General features: G+C 27.8%; 1 long non-coding RNA gene across 3 annotated transcripts; it reads right to left on the reverse strand.

Annotated features, from left to right (window-relative positions):
* Nucleotides 1-7,929: 7,929 nt before the first annotated feature.
* On the reverse strand, nt 7,930-8,889 carry LOC132910893 (uncharacterized). Of its 3 annotated transcripts, none has more exons than XR_009658873.1 (5): nt 8,804-8,889; nt 8,633-8,723; nt 8,358-8,515; nt 8,138-8,286; nt 7,930-8,071 (listed from the first exon to the last, which is right to left on the reverse strand). It is a non-coding gene; the product is annotated as an uncharacterized LOC132910893 (long non-coding RNA). The 3 variants fall into 3 exon arrangements; XR_009658874.1 differs by having other exon boundaries at nt 8,421-8,515; nt 8,804-8,887; XR_009658872.1 differs by having other exon boundaries at nt 8,371-8,515; nt 8,804-8,887.
* Nucleotides 8,890-10,225: the final 1,336 nt, after the last annotated feature.

Consider the following 10,225-nt stretch of genomic DNA (forward strand, 5'->3'; position numbering starts at 1 on the left):
GTACATTTTACATTTTTTCATGTCAATCTCTTAAAAGAAAATACATTTCTGACTTTCAAGATATTAGTTAAGAACATAAACACTTGCATATACATACATAAAAATAAATTAATCAAATAAAATAAAATAAATAGATATAAATAGAAATAAATAAATAAATAAATAAATAAATAGAAATAAATTAGTCAAATAAATTTTATTCAAATAAATATTATTTGAATGTTTCAATGCAACACATATTATGCAGAGATATATTTATATCTGTACAATGTAACAGATATATAGAATACGTATCAAATGATAAAGTGCAGTAGAATCTGCATTTGTATAAATAATGTAAGTAAATGCAGGATGGATAAAATTTATGTATGAAGTTTTATACTTATTAACTGTGACATAAGACAAAATGAGTAACAGCTATTAGAAAAAAGAAAGAAAAACGCGAAACAGTAACATGTAACTTATCATTATATTTGTATAGCTATAGACATATCTTTTTGTCAATAAGTGATGTACGTATGTAGTGAACGTACAACATTGTAATATCCTAATTGACAAATAGATTTTTTCATCTATAAAAAATCTAAATTTGTTATGTGTTCGTTTCTGTTTTAAAATATTTTTTTGTAAATAGAAATTAATATTATATTAAGGACATGAATTATAACAAATCTATGTAATATTATTTTAATATGTGACTATATAAAACTATAATTATACATAATATGCGAAAAACGGACACAGCATACATATATATATACATATATTATAATGCCTATTTTGTAAAAATTGTTTTCTCATAAAATTTATTTTATATATAATTTGACAATTCAATGTGTACATCTTTGTACACTACACATCGATATACATATAATCATGTTGGAAAATAAACAATCATAGAATTATATATTCTTTTTTGATAATGTAATGCAAGTATTAATTATTGATATTTCTTTTGTGATGGAAGTCAGGAAATTATGTTCTACCACCATATTCTAGATAATTTCTATTTATTTAGCTCAATAAATTAATTTTTTTGCTTTTTTTTTAGAATTAACCACAAAGATACTTCTACTAAAATTACATATTACCATATTCATACTTTTAGATATATATAAAATATGGTGTGTGTTTTGTGTAACTGGTTTTTTTTATAGGCTATAACAGATGGAGTAATCAAAATGTTCATGAGATATAATTTCATATTTAATGTATAATATACAACATATTCATATATACAGTATATTCAAGTTAATACTTTCTTGCCATTACGTAACAGTCGATATGCTTAAATTATACAGATTTTTGTAAACTGAATAATTTATATATCTGAAATGTAAAATTGTCTGAATACAAGGAAAATATTACAAAATATCATTGTAACAGTTACATTTTCACCTAAGTATGAAACATTAGCTAAACAGAATAAAACTAAATTTGTGAAAAAGCAAACGGAGAAAGAATTGTTTATATAATATTCTCATAATTAAATAATAAGGATTAAAGAATACTGATCGTTGTTAAGAAATATCTTATTCGTTTTACTTGACAAAATAATATAGTATTACGTTATATTATATTACGTTATATAGTATTATGTTATTTAGTATTAAAATTTAATGAATTACGTCACAATGTATTGTGTTATATATTACTACGTTACATTATATTACGTTATAATTTATTACGTTATAATGTGTTAAGTTATAATGTATTACGTTATATAGTATCATGTTATAATGTATTATGTTAAAATGTTTTACGTTATATGGAATTACGTTATATTGTGTTACGTTTTGCCCTTTTTTCAAATATTGCGCAGAAGGCGTACGTTACCATGATTGCGGACGGATACGAACACGTGCATAGTGGGGATATCGAAAGGTGACAGAGGGAAGCAAGTGAGTCAACACAGTAGCTGTCCGTAACCAGTCATTAGTAAGAGTCGCGAGTCGAGAGTTCGGAAGAAGTCGCTGATCAGAAAGTAAACAAACTGTTGAACGAACCGCCGCGTATTCAGTTGACAGCTTTCACATTCTACACCTCAGTTATATTGTATTACTTTATATTACATTACGTCATAATGTATTACGTATTATATTATATTACATTTCATAGTATTACATTATAATATATTGCGTATGTACTATTACGTTATAACGTATAACGTTATATACTATTACGTAATAATGTATGACGTTATATAGTATTACGTAATAACGTATAACGTTATACAGTATTACCCTATAACGTATAAGGTTATATAGTATTACGTTATAACGTATAAGGTTATATAGTATTACCTTATAACGTATAACGTTATATACTATTACGTAATAATGTATAACGTTATATAGTATTACGTAATAACGTATAACGTTCTATAGTATTACCTTATAACGTATAACGTTATATACTATTACGTAATAATGTATAACGTTATATAGTATTACGTAATAACGTATAACGTTATACAGTATTACCCTATAACGTATAAGGTTATATACTATTACGTAATAACGTATAAAGTTCTATAGTATTACCCTATAACGTATAACGTTACATGCTATTACGTAATAACGTATAACGTTATATAGAATTACCCTATACCGTATAACGTTATATAGTATTACCTTATAACGTATAACGTTATGTAGCATTACGTACTGACTTCTACGCTATGTGGCATTACGTAATGACGTATAACGTTATGTAGCATTACGTAACAACGTTTAACGTTATGTAGCATTCCGTAATAACGTAAAACGTTATGTAGCATTCCGTAATAACGTATAACGTTATATAGTATCACCTTATAATGTTATATATTGTTACCTTCTAACGTATAACGTTATATACTATTACGTTATAACGTATACCGTTATGTAGCATGACGTAATAACACATAACGTTGTATACTATTACGTAATAACGTATAACGTTATATAGTGTTACCTTTTAATGTATAACGTTATATAGCGTTACCCTATAAAGTATAACGATATGTAGCGTTACGTAGTAACATATAACGTTATATAGCGTTACCCTATAAAGTATAACGATATGTAGCGTTACGTAATAACGTATAACGTTATATACTACTACGTAATGACGTATAACGTTATGTAGCATTCCGTAATAACGTAAAACGTTATGTAGCATTCCGTAATAACGTATAACGTTATATAGTGTTACCCTATAACGTATAACGATATGTAGCGTTACGTAATAACATATAACGTTATATAGTAGTACCTTATAATATATAACGTTATATAGTAGTACCTTATAATATATAACGTTATATAGTATTACGTAATAACGTATAACGTTATATAGTATTACGTTATAACGTATAAGGTTATATAGTATTACGTTATAACGTATAAGGTTATATAGTACTACGTTATAACGTATAAGGTTATATAGTATTACGTTATAACGTATAACCTTATATACTATTACGTTATAACGTATACCGTTATGTAGCATGACGTAATAACACATAACGTTGTATACTATTACGTAATAACGTATAACGTTATATAGTGTTACCTTTTAATGTATAACGTTATATAGTGTTATCATATAACGTATAACGTTATGTAGCGTTACGTAGTAACATATAACGTTATATAGCGTTACCCTATAAAGTATAACGATATGTAGCATTACGTAATAACGTATAACGTTATATACTACTACGTAATAACGTATAACGTTATATACTACTACGTAATAACGTATAACGTTATATAGTATTACCCTATAACGTATAACGATATGTAGCCTTACGTAATAACGTATAACGTTATATAGTAGTACCGTATAATATATAACGTTATATATTATTACCCTATAACGTATGACGTTATATTGTGTTACCCTATAATGTATAACGATATGTAGCAGGACGTAATAACGTATAACGTAATATAGTAGTACCTTTTAACGTATAATGTTATATACTATTACGTTATAATGTATAACGTTATATACTATTACGTTATAACGTATACCGTTATGTAGCATGACGTAATAACACATAACGTTGTATACTATTACGTAATAACGTATAACGTTATATAGTGTTACCTTTTAATGTATAACGTTATATAGTGTTATCATATAACGTATAACGTTATGTAGCGTTACGTAGTAACGTATAACGTTATATAGTGTTACCCTATAACGTATAACGATATGTAGCGTTACGTAATAACGTATAACGTTATATAGTATTACCCTATAACGTATAACGGTATATAGTATTACCCTATAACGTATAACGTTCTATAGCATTACCTTATAACGTATAACGTTATATACTATTACGTAATAATGTATAACGTTATATAGTATTACGTAATAACGTATAACGATATGTAGCGTTACGTAATAACGTATAACGTAATATAGTGGTACCTTTTAACGTATAATGTTATATACTATTACGTTATAACGTATAATGTTATATACTATTACGTTATAACGTATAACGTTATATACTATCACGTAATAATGTATAACGTTATATAGTATTACCTTATAACGTATAACGTTATGTAGCACTACGTAATGACGTATAACGTTATGTAGCATTACGTAACAACGTATAACGTTATGTAGCATTCCGTAATAACGTAAAACGTTATGTAGCATTCCGTAATAACGTATAACGTTATATAGTGTTTCCCTATAACGTATAACGATATGTAGCGTTACGTAATAACGTATAACGTTATATAATAGTACTTTATAATATATAACGTTATATAGTATTACGTAATAACGTATAACGTTATACAGTATTACGTTCTAGCGTATAAGGTTATATAGTATTACGTTATAACGTATAACCTTATATACTATTACGTTATAACGTATACCGTTATGTAGCATGACGTAATAACACATAACGTTGTATACTATTACGTAATAACGTATAACGTTATATAGTGTTACCTTTTAATGTATAACGTTATATAGTGTTATCATATAACGTATAACGTTATGTAGCGTTACGTAGTAACATATAACGTTATATAGCGTTACCCTATAAAGTATAACGATATGTAGCGTTACGTAATAACGTATAACGTTATATACTACTACGTAATAACGTATAACGTTATATACTACTACGTAATAACGTATAACGTTATATAGTATTACCCTATAACGTATAACGATATGTAGCCTTACGTAATAACGTATAACGTTATATAGTAGTACCGTATAATATATAACGTTATATATTATTACCCTATAACGTATGACGTTATATTGTGTTACCCTATAACGTATAACGATATGTAGCAGGACGTAATAACGTATAACGTAATATAGTAGTACCTTTTAACGTATAATGTTATATACTATTACGTTATAATGTATAACGTTATATACTATTACGTTATAATGTATAACGTTATATACTATTACGTAATAACGTATAAAGTTATATACTATTACGTTATAACGTATAACGTTATATACTATCACGTAATAATGTATAACGTTATATAGTATTACCTTATAACGTATAACGTTATGTAGCACTACGTAATGACGTATAACGTTATGTAGCATTACGTAACAACGTATAACGTTATGTAGCATTCCGTAATAACGTACAACGTTATGTAGCATTCCGTAATAACGTATAACGTTATATAGCGTTACCCTATAAAGTATAACGATATGTAGCGTTACGGAATAACGTATAACGTTATATACTACTACGTAATAACGTATAACGTTATATAGTATTACCCTATAACGTATAACGATATGTAGCCTTACGTAATAACGTATAACGTTATATAGTAGTACCGTATAATATATAACGTTATATATTATTACCCTATAACGTATGACGTTATATTGTGTTACCCTATAACGTATAACGATATGTAGCAGGACGTAATAACGTATAACGTAATATAGTAGTACCTTTTAACGTATAATGTTATATACTATTACGTTATAATGTATAACGTTATATACTATTACGTTATAATGTATAACGTTATATACTATTACGTAATAACGTATAAAGTTATATACTATTACGTAATAACGTATAACGTTATATAGTATTACGTTATAACGTATTAGGTTATATAGTATTACGTTATAACGTATAAGGTTATATAGTACTACGTTATAACGTATAAGGTTATATAGTATTACGTTATAACGTATAACCTTATATACTATTACATTATAACGTATACCGTTATGTAGCATGACGTAATAACACATAACGTTGTATACTATTACGTAATAACGTATAACGTTATATAGTGTTATCCTATAACGTATAACGATATGTAGCGTTACGTAATAACGTATAACGTTATATAGTATTACCCTATAACGTATAACGTTATATAGTATTACCCTATAACGTATAATGTTCTATAGTATTACCTTATAACGTATAACGTTATATACTATTACGTAATAATGTATAACGTTATATAGTATTACGTAATAACGTATAACGATATGTAGCGTTACGTAATAACGTATAACGTAATATAGTGGTACCTTTTAACGTATAATGTTATATACTATTACGTTATAACGTATAACGTAATGTAGCACTACGTAATGACGTATAAAGTTATGTAGCATTACGTAACAACTTATAACGTTATATATTATTACGTAACGACGTATAACGTTATGTAGCGTTACGTAGGAACGTATAACGTTATCTAGTGTTACCTTATAACGTATAACGATATGTATCGTTACGTAATAACTTATAACGTCATATACTATTACGTAATAACGTATAACGTTTTATAGTAGTACCTTATAATATATAACGTTATATATTATTACCCTATAACGTATATCGTTATATTGTGTTACCCTATAACGTATAACGATATGTAGCGTTACGTAATAACGTATAACGTAATATAGTAGTACCTTTTAACGTATAATGTTATATACTGTTACGTAATGACGTATAACGTTATGTAGCATTACGTAACAACTTATAACGTTATATATTATTACGTAACAACGTATAACGTTATATACCATTACCTTATAACGTATATCTATATGTAGCATTACGTAATAACGTTTAACGTTATATACTATGCAAAATATGATTAGTCTATCTATTATATTTTGTATCTAACGGGCTAATATTCTTTGATTTTGCAATCTAATTTCATTTGAAATTTTAACGATTCTATACTTTATTTTACTTTATTATTTTAATGAACAATTAAACTATTAAACTGAATGAAGATAATTAATGAAGAATATACACATCTATCAACCATAAACTAAGATTCAATGCAAGTAATATTTATATCAATGAACAACAATGGACTAAATGAACTCTATTACTCGAAATATCCTCAGGCGACATCATTATCAAAACACATCTTTGAAAACACAAAGGAACGTTCAAAATTTGTTTTGATTCTGAAACCAGCCTGTCGCGAAGTGTTTTCTTGCACGTGAAATTTGATAATATTTATCATAATGGACAGACAATGTTAGACTTTCACATATACTTTCATATTCCATATCCCGAATTTTGCTGAAATTATACTATTAAGTATACCGCGTATAGTCAAATAATAAAACTGCTCCATACCATCGTAATCAGAATTAAATTTCTATATTAACGAAGTCTGAGGGTATCAGACTTCTTCACTACAAAATACTTAGACGAAGTCATTTCGTCGTTTATTTCAATACTCATATATATGCTCACATGGATACTTGGTCTTTATATATATATAGTAATATTAAATATAATTTGATTTTATAAATAATTATAATTAACATATTGTGTAATTTTCAACCATATGCATATATATATTAGTTATATCTAATAATATAATATATAATTATATTATTATCAACATTATATTACTTATACAAAGTACTTTATATTGTAATATGTAAATATCTAACATTTTGTTTAAATCTTTGTCACCAAACCTTATAAATTTAAAATTATTCACATACTGTAATTCATTCTTCCAATTCATTAACATTTCATACTGAGTTGCATTTAAAATGTCAGGAATTTCTGAAAAATAAAGGAGGGTTTGTATATCAGCATATATTGAAAATAAATTTGGCTGTAATTCTTTACCTATTCCACATGTATCATATTCTCCTAGTTCTCTTTACTTGGTTATTCCAATTACACGTTCCCTGCTGGCATGCTGTCTACTCCTATTGTTACCTATAGATCTTTTAATAGTAATTTGTTCCGTTTCTTCATCATTTCTTGCTACGTACCTTTGGATCAAACATAGAATTATAACTAATCAGATCTTTAATTTACAATCACTGTATCATCATGTACATACATCTTTGTTTTACCTTAGTTTCTAACAAACTTGCAGTTAACTCTGAAGTATAAGGACACACACCTGGATTCATATTGTTTCTGATTCACGATATTTTCTCTCCTATTGAATTCTGTTTTATCAAGCGGGACACTTTTGCTTTCTGTCTATTTGATTTTCTGAAACAAAACACATTGTCCATTTCCTTCTTTAGTACACAAAAGTATTATATAATCATATAAAATAAATGAAATGTACATAACAAAATCACATAATTTAATAGTAATTCTATTTACTTTTTGACTTTTTTCGTAATAGCGATAGACTTTCTGCTATTTGGATGTATCATTTTCTTTGGCTTCAGGAATTCTTTTCTCATGCAGTGGCCTATAAAAGAGAACAACAAACTCAAATAATCTTTCTAAGATAATCTATTTTGTATACGTATAAATTAGTAAAAATATTACCATGGCTATGAATTATTGGGTTGGCAACTAAGTGATTGCGGATTTTGGTATTGGGTGATAATGACAATTTCGATTATTCTAACCTTCAAAACTACAACTCAGGCTATGCCTTTACCCAATACATAATTATGCGCAGGCGCATCGTCGACAGCCACCCCAACGGGATTAGTTTAGGTGACGTCTATTGAGAGTAAAAGTAATATCGAAGTATACCTTACCATGACATTACCGGATCAACAAACTTAAGAATTTGTCTCTTCTGTTTTAAGATATTCTTAGCTATTTTTTCTTTTTTCTAATCATATAATGGTAAGTTATTTTAAAATGTGTAATCTTTGATAAATGCGTATTATTAAAATTTCATATGAAGAAAGTTTGTGGAAATCTGTATCATATTCAACGACCAGAAAACGAAAGCTTGATGGAAGTCGACAACAATGGAGATAAAAGTCTTTATCGTAATGTTGCTTTTATTGATTTTAACGTCAGATGAAACGGGGTTCGGTAGAAAACGATCTGCCAAATGTCAAACAGGCAACGAGCAGACTTTAAGTAAAAACGAGCAGAATTCAACATCCGATTATTATTATTACTGTGATCCAACAGAGTTTGGAGTAGTACAAAAGATTCCGTATTTGCGTTTTCTCTGCAATTTCTTACGATTCTTGCGATTTCTCTTCTTTTCACCGGTCTCGATTATCCTATTCCTCTTTATTCGCGTATTTTTTAAACACGAATATAGATTTTTTACGATTATTTATTTTGTTGATGACATCATGTAACGAATTCTTTAAGAGGTTCGCAAGGGAATCCAGACATAAATGATATTTAAAATGTTTATAGCAGCTCTGAAATGAAGAAAAGCGACATGAATTTGAAATGATGGATCATTTCAATGATTTTATTTTTTCCATTTTAGACATAACATAGGGGAACTTTATAATTTTTAAATCTCTTTGATTTTATATATCTTTCTATATCTATTTTTCTTTTTGCATATCTACATGTTGCCTTAATTGTTATTTTTTTTTCGCGAGGAGGGGAAAATGCTATTACGCATGCCCAGTGATCCGTGTCACTGGGTTATGTGAGACTCGGCAGGTGGTACGCCATATCCACTAAAAAGCCATTCTCTATTCACACCTCTTATGGTACAAGTACGAACCCCGGATCCGCCTTTCAGCATTTACTTCAGGGTTGACCTTAGATGTGTACCCCTCATTTAATTTACCTCTTTTCACACAGGGTTTCTTCTCCTCTCAACGTTCCTTTCCTGCACTTGTCTCGCTTGTATGATTTTCCTGCATAATCCCTGGAACCTCGTCCAATTCTCTTCCTTCCTGGTCACTACCTCGATTAAATTCTCGGTTGACAGTGGTATGCAAACGTAATTCTCTAATTCTGTTCTCCCGTATATCCACC

Source organism: Bombus pascuorum, chromosome 9 (genome assembly GCF_905332965.1).
Source record: "Bombus pascuorum chromosome 9, iyBomPasc1.1, whole genome shotgun sequence".
Lineage (NCBI taxonomy): Eukaryota > Metazoa > Arthropoda > Insecta > Hymenoptera > Apidae > Bombus > Bombus pascuorum.